The sequence below is a fragment of the Macaca fascicularis genome, chromosome 3 (assembly GCF_037993035.2).
Source record: "Macaca fascicularis isolate 582-1 chromosome 3, T2T-MFA8v1.1".
NCBI classification, from domain to species: Eukaryota; Metazoa; Chordata; class Mammalia; order Primates; family Cercopithecidae; genus Macaca; species Macaca fascicularis.
The window spans coordinates 103,229,305-103,242,965 of record NC_088377.1 but is presented as its reverse complement, the minus strand read 5'-3'; the positions used below and the strand labels follow the sequence as shown (position 1 = coordinate 103,242,965).

General features: G+C 38.2%; 1 pseudogene; it reads left to right on the top strand.

Moving 5' to 3' along the window:
* The first annotated feature begins 11,524 nt into the window (after positions 1-11,524).
* Positions 11,525-11,896, top strand: LOC102138970 (H/ACA ribonucleoprotein complex subunit 2-like; annotated as a pseudogene).
* The last annotated feature ends 1,765 nt before the right edge of the window (positions 11,897-13,661 follow it).

Below are 13,661 nucleotides of genomic sequence, written 5' to 3'. Positions count from 1 at the left end.
GTATGATTTGGGGTTGCTTAATTTTGCTACATTGCTTAACTTTAGTAGCAACATTTCCTAACTTCGGTAGCAAAGTTGCTTAACCTGACTAAGCTTCATTTTTTGATCTGTAAAATAGGGGCGAATAGTAGAAGAATGTTGTAATGAATAAGATGTTTGTAAAACAATTAGGAAGTGCCTGGCACAAAGTGAGCAGCCAATAAATGTTGGCTATTTCAGTATTGTTTCAAAAGGCAAGTTTATTAGCTTACCTAGTTCCTAAGGCCCAGAGAATAGGATGTTAAAAGTGAAAGAAAGTGAAAACGTTTCTATAGCATCAAACAGTAGCACATTCACTAGCAAGTGAGATAAGTTTCAAATGAAACCTTATGAACTATTTTAGATAAGTTAAACACACACATAGAAAGACAATGACTAAATACTCAGTGACTAAATACTAGAATCAGAGCTCTGTTTGGATTCTAGCTCCATCTGTTAATAGCTCTGTGACCTTGGCTTTATGCCTCTGTTCCACATTTGTAAAATGAGGATGATAATAGTATACACCTCATAATGTTGGAGTAAGGATAAAAATAAGTGAGGCAATGCCTGCCTCAGTACAGGCCTTAGTACAGTCACTACCAATGAAAAGTACTTAATAATTGGTAGGTATTGTTTCCTTTATTACAAAAAAAAAAAAAAAAAAATCAGAGGGCTATTTGTTAACCAAATTTAAAGCCTAACTCTCTGAACAAAGAAAGTAAAAAATAGTGTTTTTTGAGAATCAGTTCTTGCTCTCACCAGAAGTAACTTTTCTATTTGAAGAAAATGTGTCAGTCTTTCCTAGGAAGAACTAATTTACCCAGGGTATCATAACACTTTTAGATTGGTCCACCCTACAATTTTGCTCTTACTATTGTGCTCTAACTAAACTAAGCAGAAAATTTATCTGAGGTAATTGAAAAATCTGAATTGTCTGAGAGCTATGATTAATATTCTGCCGATATTTATGATTAAGTCATAGCCATAAAATAAGGCAAATGTCTCAAAAAATTCTAGCAAAAATTAGACTACATTTGCTTAAAGATTTGTCAGTCTTACAATTCATTCCACATATTTAAAAAGTTTGCCAGTTCAGTAAAATTTAGTAGTAACAAAATCAAATGTATATTAAGTACATCAGAAAATAAAAACACACCCACTCACTTATTCATTCAAAAAATATTTCTGAATGCCTACTATGTGCTGTGTTTTAAATCAAATATACTGTATTTGTTATTCTTACAAACTTCTTTCATTTATCATTTTCCACATTTCATTCAAACTTTCACATAATCTGATAACACTGCAAACTGATTAAAAGAGTTAACTATGTAAAAGCCCTGTCACTTTAAGAATTTGTAATTTTTTCCATTAACATTCCTCTCTGGTTTTCTGTACTTGGTCTGTGCTCTGGGATGTAGCATAAATTATCTGCCTTCAGCAAAACGAGCAGCTGAAATGTGAGGCTGCCTGACAGTGCTTGTTAAGCCATTAGCTATTGTGAGCACACACTACTAGGGATGTCTGGCTCTCAAGAGAAGTGTTTAAGTGGTTCAAAATGTAGGAGTTTGGTCATGCAGTACAAAAAAACGAGCCCAGTATTTTAGCACCATGCTTAGGGGTTAATTAATAAAAAGGACGAAAACAATCCTGGGATGTTTATTTTTAAAGAAAAGTATTACAAATGAACGCTTTTTGATTTTGAAAGCCAGTAACAGGATAGGATGAAACAATATTTTTAGCAAAATCCTTCTACCAGAGTCCAAGAATATAAGTGTATTTCTTTTTTCCTTTTTTTTTTTTTTTTTTTTTGAGACAGAGTCTTACTCTGTCACCCAGGCTGGAGTACAGTAGCATGATCTCAGCTCACTGCAACCTCCACCTCCTGGGTTCAAGCAAGTCTCTGCCTCAGCCTCCAGAGTAGTTGGGATTACAGGCACCCGCCACCACACCTGGCTACTTTTTGTATTTTTAGTAGTCGGGGTTTCACCATCTTGGTCAGGTTGGTCTTGAACTCCTGACCTCGTGATCCACCTGTCTTGGCCTCCCAAAGTGCTGGGATTACATGTGTGAGCCACTACGCCCAGCCAAAAATAAGTATATTTCTAAACAAGCTGCAGTGAGCTGAGATTGTGCCACTGCACTCCAGCTTGGGCGACAGAGCGAGACTCCATCTCAAAAAAATAAAATAAATAAATAAATAAATAATAAAAAGAAAGATAAACTTTCAATAGTAATTAAAAAGCTTACAAATACATAAATTTAAGAGCTATGAATATTGTATCTTTGGATTGCATCATTTCACTATTATATAGGCTCTAGGATAGTTCATTTTCTTAAATAAAAATAAACTAACTGGCCAGGCGTGGTGGCTCACGCCTGTAATCCCAGCACTTGAGGCCGAGATGGGTGGATCACGAGGTCAGGAGATCGAGACCATCCTGGCTAACACGGTGAAACCCCAGTCTCTACTAAAAATACAAAAAATTAGCCGGTCGCGGTGGCAGGTGCCTGCAGTCCCAGCTACTCAGGAGGCTGAGGCAGGAGAATGGCGTGAACCCGGGAGGTGGAGCTTGCAGTGAGTCAAGATCATGCCACTGTACCCCAGCCTGGGCGACAGAGCGAGACTCCATCTCAAAAAAAATTAAAAAATAAATAAATTAAATAAATAAATAAATAATAAACTAAATCAGACTATGTTGTATTTCAGGCAGTACTTGTTAGACAACAAAAATAAAATTTAGGCCAGGCATGGTGGCTCACACCTATAATCCCAGCATTTTGGGAGGCTGAGGCAGGGGGATCACTTGAGGTCAGGAGTTTGAGACCAGCCTAGCCAATATGGTGAAAACCTGTCTCTACTAAAATACAAAAATTAGCTGGGTGTGGTGGTGCACACCTGTAATTCCAGCTACTTGGGAAGCTGAGGCACAAGAATCACTTGAACCCAGGAGGGAGAGGTTGCAGTGAGCAGAGATGGTGCCAATGCACTCCAGCCTGGGCGATAGAGTGAGACTCTGTATCAAAAATAAATAATTTAATTTAATTTAACTTAAACCAGATTTCTTTGGTCCTAATTTTAAAATAATTTCAATAATTTTAACCAGTGAGTAAAAATATCACTCCTTTCCTTTTTATTACTCAAATATATTCTCACTCACTGTAAGAACCTGTCTTCTATCTCTATAGGTGTGACATAAATGCTAATATCATCTTTAACAGTATTTCAGAATCCAAAGCTACCCTTTCTTTCACTCACTTCTGAACATTATCCTTCTTAAGTAAAGTTGCTCTGTTTGAAAGAATCATATTTGCCCATATGTTCAACAAGCCTAAGCATTTTTCTAGATCATTATCAAATGTCAAGGTTCACAAGTTTTTCAAATGTACTTAATGGCACTTAATGTTTCCATACTGGGGGAAATTTTTTTTAAAAAAGAAGAGGGGTGGGGCTTGGTGACTCACCTCTGTAATCCTGGTACTTTGGGAGGCCAAGACAGGTGGATCGCTTGAGCCCAGGAGTTTGAGACCAGCCTGGGCAATATAGTGAGACTTTGTCTCTACAAGAAACAATTTAAAAACTAGCCAAGCATAGTGGCATGTGACTGTAGTCCCAGTTACTGAAGAGGTTGAGGTGGAAGGACTGTTTGAGCCCAAAAGGCAGAGGTTGCAGTGAGCTGAGATCATGCCACTGCACTCCAGCCTGGGTAACAGAGCAAGACCCTGCCTCAAAAAAAAAATAAAAATAAAAATAAAAAAAAGAAGCGGAAGAAAAGAAAATGTCTACTATTTGTCAGAAAATCTCATTCCATAAAGTCATGTTTCTAATGTGAATGATTTTGTGTTACCTTAAATATAAAATTCAAAATACTTGTTTTCCATTTTTTCATTTTCTGGTACTTTTCATGTACTTTTTAAAACACAACTCTTACTGGAGTTTGCAATTCCCATTCTCTTTCTAGTAATATCTATATTGATTTAATTTACATAGCACTTTTACATAGTCTTTACCAAGGAGGAAAAAATCTAACTTTTAAATTTATTCCAAACCCAAATCTTGCTTTTAGAGCACTTGAATAAAAAAAACTGCCTTATTTGACTATGCCATTGCTCTTTCCCAAGTTAATTTTATGACTATGTCTTTGTATTGAATTTGTTTACTCACATCTAACTGACCCAAATGCCTTATGAAGTGCCCAAATCATGTCAAAGATAAGAGCTGCTAGTGATGCTATTTTGAGAAGAAACAAAATGTACTAAAATATACCAGTTCCCATTATGCTAAAATGCACCATTTCTTTGGCACATACATGTTATGTTTTACCAATAGGAGAAAGAGTGACGAGCTGACAAGGTAGTTCGTGCATACAGAATGGTTTGACTATTTTGTCTATGGATTCACTGAAACCTTTCTAAAGTGTGGTTAGTACCTGAAAGCATATATTTTGTTTCACAAATGGGGAATTTTACTTGCTACCTATAGGTAATCATTAGTTCTTTCAAGGACAGGAAATGTATTTTTTTTTTCTTTTTTTTTTTTTAATTGAGATGGAGTTTTGCTCTTTTTGCCCAGGCTGGATTGCAATGGCGCAATCTCGGCTCACTGCAACCTCTGCCTCCTGGACTCAAGTGATTCTCCTACCTCGGCCTCCCAAGTAGCTGGGATTACAGGCATGCACCACCATGCCCAGCTAATTTTTATTTAGTAGAGACGGGGTTTCTCCACGTTGTTCAGGCTGGTCTCAAACTCCCAACTTAAGGTGATCTGCCCGCCTTAGCCTCCCAAAGTGCTGGGATTACAGGCGTGAGCCACAGCGTTAGGCCAAAAAATGTATTTCTTTTACCTTTGTACACTGAGTATCTAGCTCATTGCCTGCACATTGTAGGTGCTTAAGAAGTGTTTGTTAAACCAGTGATACCACAACACAGTTGACTTATTGAAAAGCCACTGCCAAGTTGTACCATACTGCAACAGGCACTGTGGCTAATTAGCTTAGTTTATTAATGCAAGGAACTGAGGTCAAGGACTCAATTTCCAAAACGATCTTTTGACCTTATTCTAGTCACGATTTCATAGTTTGTTCTAACAAGCCATCTCTCCTATGACTGCAAGGAGAATTAAACAAGCAGAGGGAGGAACAAATAGTTTAACACAATTCATCACCACTCTAATACAAATAATTTAGAAATTAAACAGGTAATAAATGAACTGTGCATCCTTTTGATATGAAAAATTCCAATATTTCAGTATGTAAGATTTGGTTATAAGAGTAAAATAAAAAGTTCTGGAGATAGTGGTTGCAAAACAATGTGTATGACACTGAATTGTACATTTTAAATGGTTAAATAGTAAATTTAATGTTATGTGTATTTTACCACAATAAAAAATAAAGTTAAATTATTAAAATGTGAAAAAAAATTATAAGTTAACACAGCTTAAGTTAACATCCAGCAACCTCACATGTAAAACAAACAGGTAAAAAATGAAAAAAAAAGAGTAAAATAATAACATTAACTGCTGATCCTTAAAGTAATACAAACTAATATACAAACTCTGTATCATTTTATTATAACTGTAAAGTTTGTCACAGAGTTCTTATGAGGATAATCGTCTTCTTGTGATTGCTATAAAAAGTCATTTAATTCAAAACATTTGGCTAATAAAAGGACTTCTTTTTTTTGTACAAGGGAATTTCAATAAAATGTTTTGCAAAATAAAGAAAGAAAATGAATAGATACAAGACATATAATCTTAAAAATATAGCTTTTTTCCAAGGACTCTCAAATAAACTTCTGTTATGAACAGAGCCTATATCAGTAGTTTGAACACAGGAGAATTTTAATTTGTTTTCTAGATTTCACTGGCTCTAATGTCTCAGGAAAGTAAGCCAGCTTCTATCTACACATTTTCTCACTATGTAAGTGGAAATAATGCTACTTACTGCTTCATAGGGGGTGCTATGTGAATTAATTGGTTAATGTGCTTAAAGCACTGCCTAAGTACTAAATGTTATCACTAGTGTGCATTGTATATCTCTTTGCAATTATCTGCCACCTTAAAATGCTGTGGCTTGTAAAGGTGCCTCTCTCTTGGAATATTTACAAAAGGTTAAAGAAAGTTCAAGAGGAAAAAAAAGCCTGTAGGTTAAGGTAAGGTAGAAGAAAGGGAAATTCAAAATCTGACACGTTTATTACATGCTTTTTGTTACATCATATTACATGCTTCTTAAAATTATAGATCATTATGCTAGAAGAAAAAATTTAGTCACACACATTTTGAATTCAAAATATGCTACATAGTTTTAAGAAATCAATCTACAATAGAACTAAGCAATTAAAGTATACATTGCATTAAGATAAACATAATTTATTTTATTGCAATTTAATTATTAATCATAATATAGTTACATGTTTAATCTTATTAGTTGAAAGAAGCTATCTGACATCAGTGAGACCAGATCCAATAATGCATATCTTTTTTTTTTTTTCTGCTGTTAAAGTCTTCAAACATTTTTTGGAAGATAAATTCTTAAATGCACAGAATAAAATTTCTACTAAATTAATAAGAACAACAATAGTAGTAGTAATAATACCTTAAGCTTACACAGTGATTTATAATTATACTAGGTAGCAAGAACTGTGAAGGTCTGAGACTTTACCTTATTCGTTTGCAAATTAGTCTCCTAGTTTCTGCTGGCAGAAGACACAAGACTCCTGGATCAAAGACAGGTGACAGTTTATTGCTAATATCAATGGCAGTAGCCAGAGCATCTTCATTTTCTTGTGGCAGTAGCCCAAGCCCCAGTTCCCACAGGGTGACGCAAGGGCTAGGAGGCACCTGCACACACACTGGGTTGTATTACAGAAGACTAACCCTGAGCTTAGAAAACCTCAATCTTTTCCCTTTGCTCCAGAGAAAGACATTCTCTCTTCCAAGACTGTTTGCTATACCAACATTCATGAAGAAAAAGTCCAGAATAAGAGGCTAGCAGTGCCTCTGCTCACAAGACATGCATAAATGTTAGAGAACCAAGGAGAGTTATGTCCCAATACTAGAGTGACCATATATCCTAGTTTGCTTGTGACAATCTTGACCAATACTAGTTGTCTCAGTTAATTATTAATAGCACCTCTTTTCACTCTTGCAGGTGTATCAGTTTGGACAAGAAATTATATAGTTACCACACTTATAATTCTTTAAAAAATTACCTGCCTGGTCAGAGTACTGCAGATACCTACAGTTAGGGTTGAGTCGATCAAATAGCACAAGACAGTAAAAGTCAAAAGGGGGAAAATCAGATCATGCATATCATTTTAATAATCACTAAATGAGGAAGACTTCAAGCACTTATTGAGAAGAAAATAGATTATTCCAGGAAAAGTAAAAAGTTGGTTTGATTGTTAAGACACTAAAACTGGCAACTGAAGCTTTGCATAACTGGTACAGTAATTACATTATTTTGCCTGAATACTTGTCCTTCTTTACTGAAAAATCTCAGGTGATTTTTTTGCCCTGAGTATCCCTGAAACTAAGAAATTTTCTGACTTCCATTTTGAGTTGTAAAGAATATTTAAAGTATCCAGGATATTTCAGCCACATCCAGACAATTTACTCCTGCCAGTTTCCCCATTCTTTCTCACCCCTCCACACAGTTCAAGCTATTTGATTTTGACAGCATTCCATACCCATCCTCATTCTCTACCCCTGCTTCCCCACCCTTGGGCTCAACTCTGACTCCTGTATCTACCATCAATTCTGACCTTAGACAATAGTGATTTAATGAGTTTTCACTCTACACTATGGAACTAAGCTCAATTTATCTCTAGCTCAAATAGCCCAGCTCTATCTAGAGCACTTTGGTCTTATTCCATAGGTCATCAGTGCCCATCTAAATTTCCAATTACAGTAAGTAAATCCTTGATGGTCTCATTCCCTGAATTTAAATTGGTACTTCAGTCCTTGGGGATTGGAACCCTCCCATACTCTTGTCAGGCCCCTCGCAGGGAAGAGAATCCTGCAGCAGATCATAAGTCCTGAACCAAGGGTTTGCCAACCTCACCATGCTGGTTTTCAAATATCACAAGCTTCTGGGTTCTCTGTACGTATGTTTTACATGCCTATTGAGGACCATTATCCCCACATGGGACTTTCGAGATACACGACATTTTACTGGGATATCTTCCACCCCATACACATACCATGGAATGCCCATCAGCATGGACTTTCTCTCTTAATTTACCCAGAGTCTCTCATGATAATGATCATTTCAAAGACCTCAGATCAATTACAGTCTTATTCCTTCCCACTCTGCCAGTTCTGCACCAAGTGGTCCGTTCATACTTGACTCTATTCTGAAATGTCAGTGAGAATTTTTGTATTGCTGTTCTCCTTTCACAACTATATCTTATGAATTAATTTCATTATTCCAGCAGATTCTCTGTATGAAAACAAGAAAGTTTAACAAAGTGTCTGTGTCGCAAAATGGTCTTAGTATGTGACAGATTATAAGAAGGCCTAAACTTTGTTTATGAGTTTGCAAATTTTCAATTTATATGGGTCCTTAGGAAATTACTTAAATCTCAATGTAAAATAAAATTACAAAATTCCATGGAAAAAGTTGTATGTACATTATAATTGCAATTGTGTAAAGAAAAAATCATGGGTGTGAGCAAAGTCTAAAAAACAATCCACAAACAGCAATATATTTCATAAACAAGTGAATAGTTAAGTTAGAGTAATGTAATTTTGGAGTCGTTTTCTTTTTTTAAAAATATCCATTTTGTGAGATCTAATTAAAATAAAGAGCTTATGCACAGCAAAAGAAACTATCAACAGAGTAAAGAGACAACTTATAGAATGGGAGAAAATTTTTGCAAACTATGCATCTGAGAAAGGTCTAATACCTATCATCTATAAGGAACTTACACAAATTTACAAGAAAAAACAAAAACCCCATAAAAAAAGTGAGCAAAGGACATGAACAGACACTTTTCAAAAGAAGACATACATGTGGCCAACAATCATATGAAAAAAGCTCAACATCACTGATCATTAAAGAAATGCAAATCAAAACCACAATGAGATACCCCTCACACCAGTCAATGGCTATTATTAAAAAGTCAAAAAATAACTGATGCTGGTGAGGTTGTGGATAAAAAGAAATGTTTATACACTGTTAGTGGGAGTGTATTTACAATAGTAGTATAACAATAGTCCAACTATTGTAGACGACAGTGTTCCTCAAAGACTTAAAGACAGAAATACCCTTTGACCCAGCAATCCCATTACTGGGAATATACCCAAAAGAATATAAGTTATGCACGTGTATGTTCATTGCAACACTATTCACAATAGCAAAGACATGGAATCAACCTAAATGCTCATCAGTGACAGACTGAATAAAGAAAATGTGGTATATATACACCATGGAATACTATGCAGCCCATAAAAAAGAACAAGATCATGTCCTTTGCAGGGACATGGATGAAGCTGGAGGCCATTATCCTTAGCAAACTCACACAGGAACAGAAAACCAAATACTGCATGTTCTTGCTTGTAAGTTGGAGCTAAATGATGAAAACACATGGACACATAGTGGGGAACAAGACACACTGGGGCCTATCAGAGGGTAGAGGGTGGGAGGAGGGAGAGGATCAGGAAAAATAACTTAGGGTAACAGTCTTAATCACCTGGGTGATGAAATAATCTGCACAACAAACCCATATGACACACATTTACTATATAACAAACCTGCACATGTACCCCTGAACTTAAAATAAAAGGAAAAAAATCCATTTTGCATTTAGAAAAGGAAAAGAAAATTATATGTATTTATCATAAGGTAATACTTTGCAAGCACACTGAGATAACAATGAAAAATACTGTAGTTATCAATGCTTCCTTTTTAACGAGCTCTTCCTTAATCAAATCTTGGTTTAGCTTTGTATTGATTTTAGAACATGCTACCTTTCCTATGCACATGTGTGTTTTTCAAAGGCCGCAAAAGTTTAACAATTGTTATATATCATTATATACTAACAGTTGGTCTAATGACTAAGGATTGAATCAGCAATCTTAGTAACATCCTCTTAGCTCTATGGCCCTAGCAAGGCACTTAACCTCTGTTTCTCTTTCAAAAGGAATAACAACAATTGTTGAATTAGGAAGATATCTATAGAGTATATTTATATTAAGAGCTTTCAGTGAAAATGAGAAATGAATGTAAACCCATAAAGACCCAGTTCAGAGATAATGTACTTCTGTAGTCTAACACGTGAATTTTTTTTTCTTTTCTTTTTTTTTTTTCTTTTGGTTTGTTTTGGGTTTTCTTGTTTGTTTGTTTGTTTGTTTTGAGACAGAGTCTCACTTTGTCACCCAAGCTGGAGTGCAGTGGTGCAATCTCGGCTCATTCCAACCTCTGCCTCCTGGGTTCAAGCCATTCTCCTGAGTCAGCCTCCTGAGTAGCTGTGACTACAAGCGCCCGCCACCATATCCGGCTACTTTTTTTGTATTTTTAGTAGAGACAGGGTTTCATCCTGTTAGCCAGGCTGGTTTCGAACTCAAGTCCTCAGGTGATCTACCTGCCTCAGTCTCTCAAAGTGCTTGGATTACAGGCATGAACCACCGTGCCTATTCTAATACATGAAATTTTTATTTGATAAAAATGTGTTCTTAGATTGTAACTGAGATTATTGACCATGGAATTTGAGTTAGATTGTTATTATATTAAAACACTTGCCAGGCACGGTGGCTCACGCCTGTAATCCCAGCACTTTGGGAGGCCAAGGTGGGTGGATTACGAGGTCAGGAGATTGAGACCATCCTGGCTAACACGGTGAAACCCCATCTCTGCTAAAAATACAAAAAATTAGCTGGGCGTGGTGGCATGCGCCTGTAGTCCCAGCTACTCAGGAGGCTGAGGCAGGAGAATGGTGTGAACCCGGGAGGCAGAAGTTGCAGTGAGCCAAGATTGCACCACTGCAGTCCAGCCTGGGTGACAGAGCGAGACTCTGTTTAAAAAAAAAAAAAAACACTTCGGGCCAGGCGTGGTGGCTCACACCTATAATCCCAGCACTCTGGGAGGCTGAGGTGGGTGGATCACCTGAGGTCAGGAGTTTGAGACCAGCCTGGCCAACATGGTGAAACCCGGTCTCTACTAAATACAAAAAATTAGCCAGGCTTGGTGGGGCATGCCTGTAATCTCCTGCTGAGGCAGGAGAATCGCTTGAACCTGGGAGATGCAGATTGCAGTGAGCCGAGATGGCACCATTGCACTCCTGGGCAACATGAATGAAACTCCATCTCAAAAAAATAAATAAAACTTTGCTAAATATCAGAACAACATTTTGACAAATTTCCAATGAGAGGCATAGGATGACATGTAAAAAACATATAATTTCCATGGGCCAAAGTTAGAATTTACAATTATAGAGAAAATAATTTCTTTATAGAAATGTTAAAGTTCTTTGGCCTCCTTGGGACTAGGTTTCCGCGGCCGCTGCGATGACCAAAATAAAGGTAGATTTGACAGGCCCCAGGCTCAGGCGGAGGTGTGCTCTGGGGAACGCAACTACCAGGAGCTGCTGGTCAACCAGAACCCCATGGTACAGCCTCTGGCTTCTCGCTGCCTCACGCAAAAGCTCTGCAAATGCATCAAAAAAGCCGTGAAGCAGCAGATTCGGCGCGGAGTGAAAGAGGTTCAGAAATCTGTCAAAGAAGGAGAAAAAGGGATCATGGTTTTGGCAGGAGAAACACTGCCCATTTAGGTATACTGCCATTTCCCAGTCGTGTGAGGACCGAAATCTGGCCTATGTCTCTATCCCTCTAAGGCGGACCTAGGTGCAGCCGCAGGCTCCAAGTGCCCCACCTGTGTGATAATGGTCAAGCCCCACCAGGAGGCCTACAAGCGCGTGGAGGAGGTTCAGTCCCTACTCCTACCACTATGAGGGGCTCCAGTAGCACCTGGGCACCTGCCTCTGGAAGCTACTGGGCTGGCGGCAGGACGACTGGCTGTCCACTTGCCCACCCACACTGACGGCATCTTCCCAGTTCCCCAAGGCACGCCTTCTTCCCAGGCAGCTCTTACAGCCCTTTCATGAAGGTAATGCCAGCCTTCTCTCCATCAGTGCCATTTCCTGTAGAACTAAAGCCTGTTCCAAGAATATGGGGTGGGGAAAGTAAATGCTAAGACTAAAAATAAAAATAAAATAAAATAAATGTTAAAGTTCTTGGCCAGGCATGGTGGTATGTGCCTGCATTCCCAGCTACTCAGGATGCTGAGGCAGGAGGATCACTTGAGTCCAAGCTAAGCAAGATAGTGAGGCCCCATTTCTAAAAAAAAATAAGTAAATCAGTCAGGCATAGTGCCTCACGCCTATAATCCCAGCACTTTGGGAGGCCGAGGTGGAAGGATAGCTTGAAGCCAGGAGTTTGAGACCAGCTTGGGCAACATGGCAAGACCCCATTTCAAAAATAAATTAATTAAATTAAATTAACTTATTCTACATAATTCCACAGATTCACCAGCTGTAATGGTAAATTTTTTTAAAATCCTGCTCTCCCTGGGCGCGGTGGCTCACGCCTGTAATCCCAGCACTTTGGGAGGCTGAAGCGGGTGGATCACCTGAGGTTGGGAGTTCAAGACCAGCCTGACCAAGATGGAGAAACCCCGTCTCTACTAAAAATACAAAATTAGCCGGGGTGGTGGCACATGCCTGTAATCCTAGCTACTTGGGAGGCTGAGGCAGGAGAATCGCTTGAACCTGGGAGACGGAGGTTGCAGTGAGCCGACATCGCACCATTGCACTCCAGCCTGAGCAAAAAGAGTGAAACTCTGTCTCAAAAAAAAAAATATATCCAGGCCAGGCGTGGTGGCTCACGCCTGTAATCCCAGCACTTTGGGAGGCCGAGGTGGGCGGATCATGAGGTCAGGAGATCGAGACCATCCTGGCTAACATGGTGAAACCCATCTCTACTAAAAATACAAAAAAAAAAAAAAAATTAGCTGGGCATGGTGGCACGTGCCCATAGTCCCAGCTTCTTGGGAGTCTAAGGCAGGAGAATCGCTTGAACCCGGGAGACGGAGGTTACAGTGGCCGAGATCGCACCACTGCACTCCAGCCTGGGTGACAGAGTGAGACGCTGCCTCAGAAAAAAAAAAAAAAGAAAAAAAAATCCTGCTTTCTCAGAAGCTATTGAAGAAATATTGCTGCAAAGATTAATTACTGTTCTACTGTCTGAAAAGTGTACTTTCAAGCTGTTAAATTAGTGAATGGAGATCTATTATGATGTTAACAAGAATGTTACTCACCAGGGGGATTACTGCTATTAACAGTAGGATGTATCATTTAAGACATTAAAATTGAATGGAAATGTTTTTCAACCATTTAAATAAAACTCCTTGTTCCTTACTTCACAATGAAGCTTTCTTTTGATAGCTTCTTTATTGTAGGAGTTTATGCAAGATTTTCCTGGTAGTACCATTTCAGATGACTTTTACGTTTGTAAACCCCTGTATTCCCATTTCTGTTTCATAGAGACGGAACTAGAGAGGTATTAAATTGATACAATTTAGCAACGTTTGCAATCTCATAGGTGAGAACTCTATTCTAGCTACAAAATTACCCCCATTACTATAAGC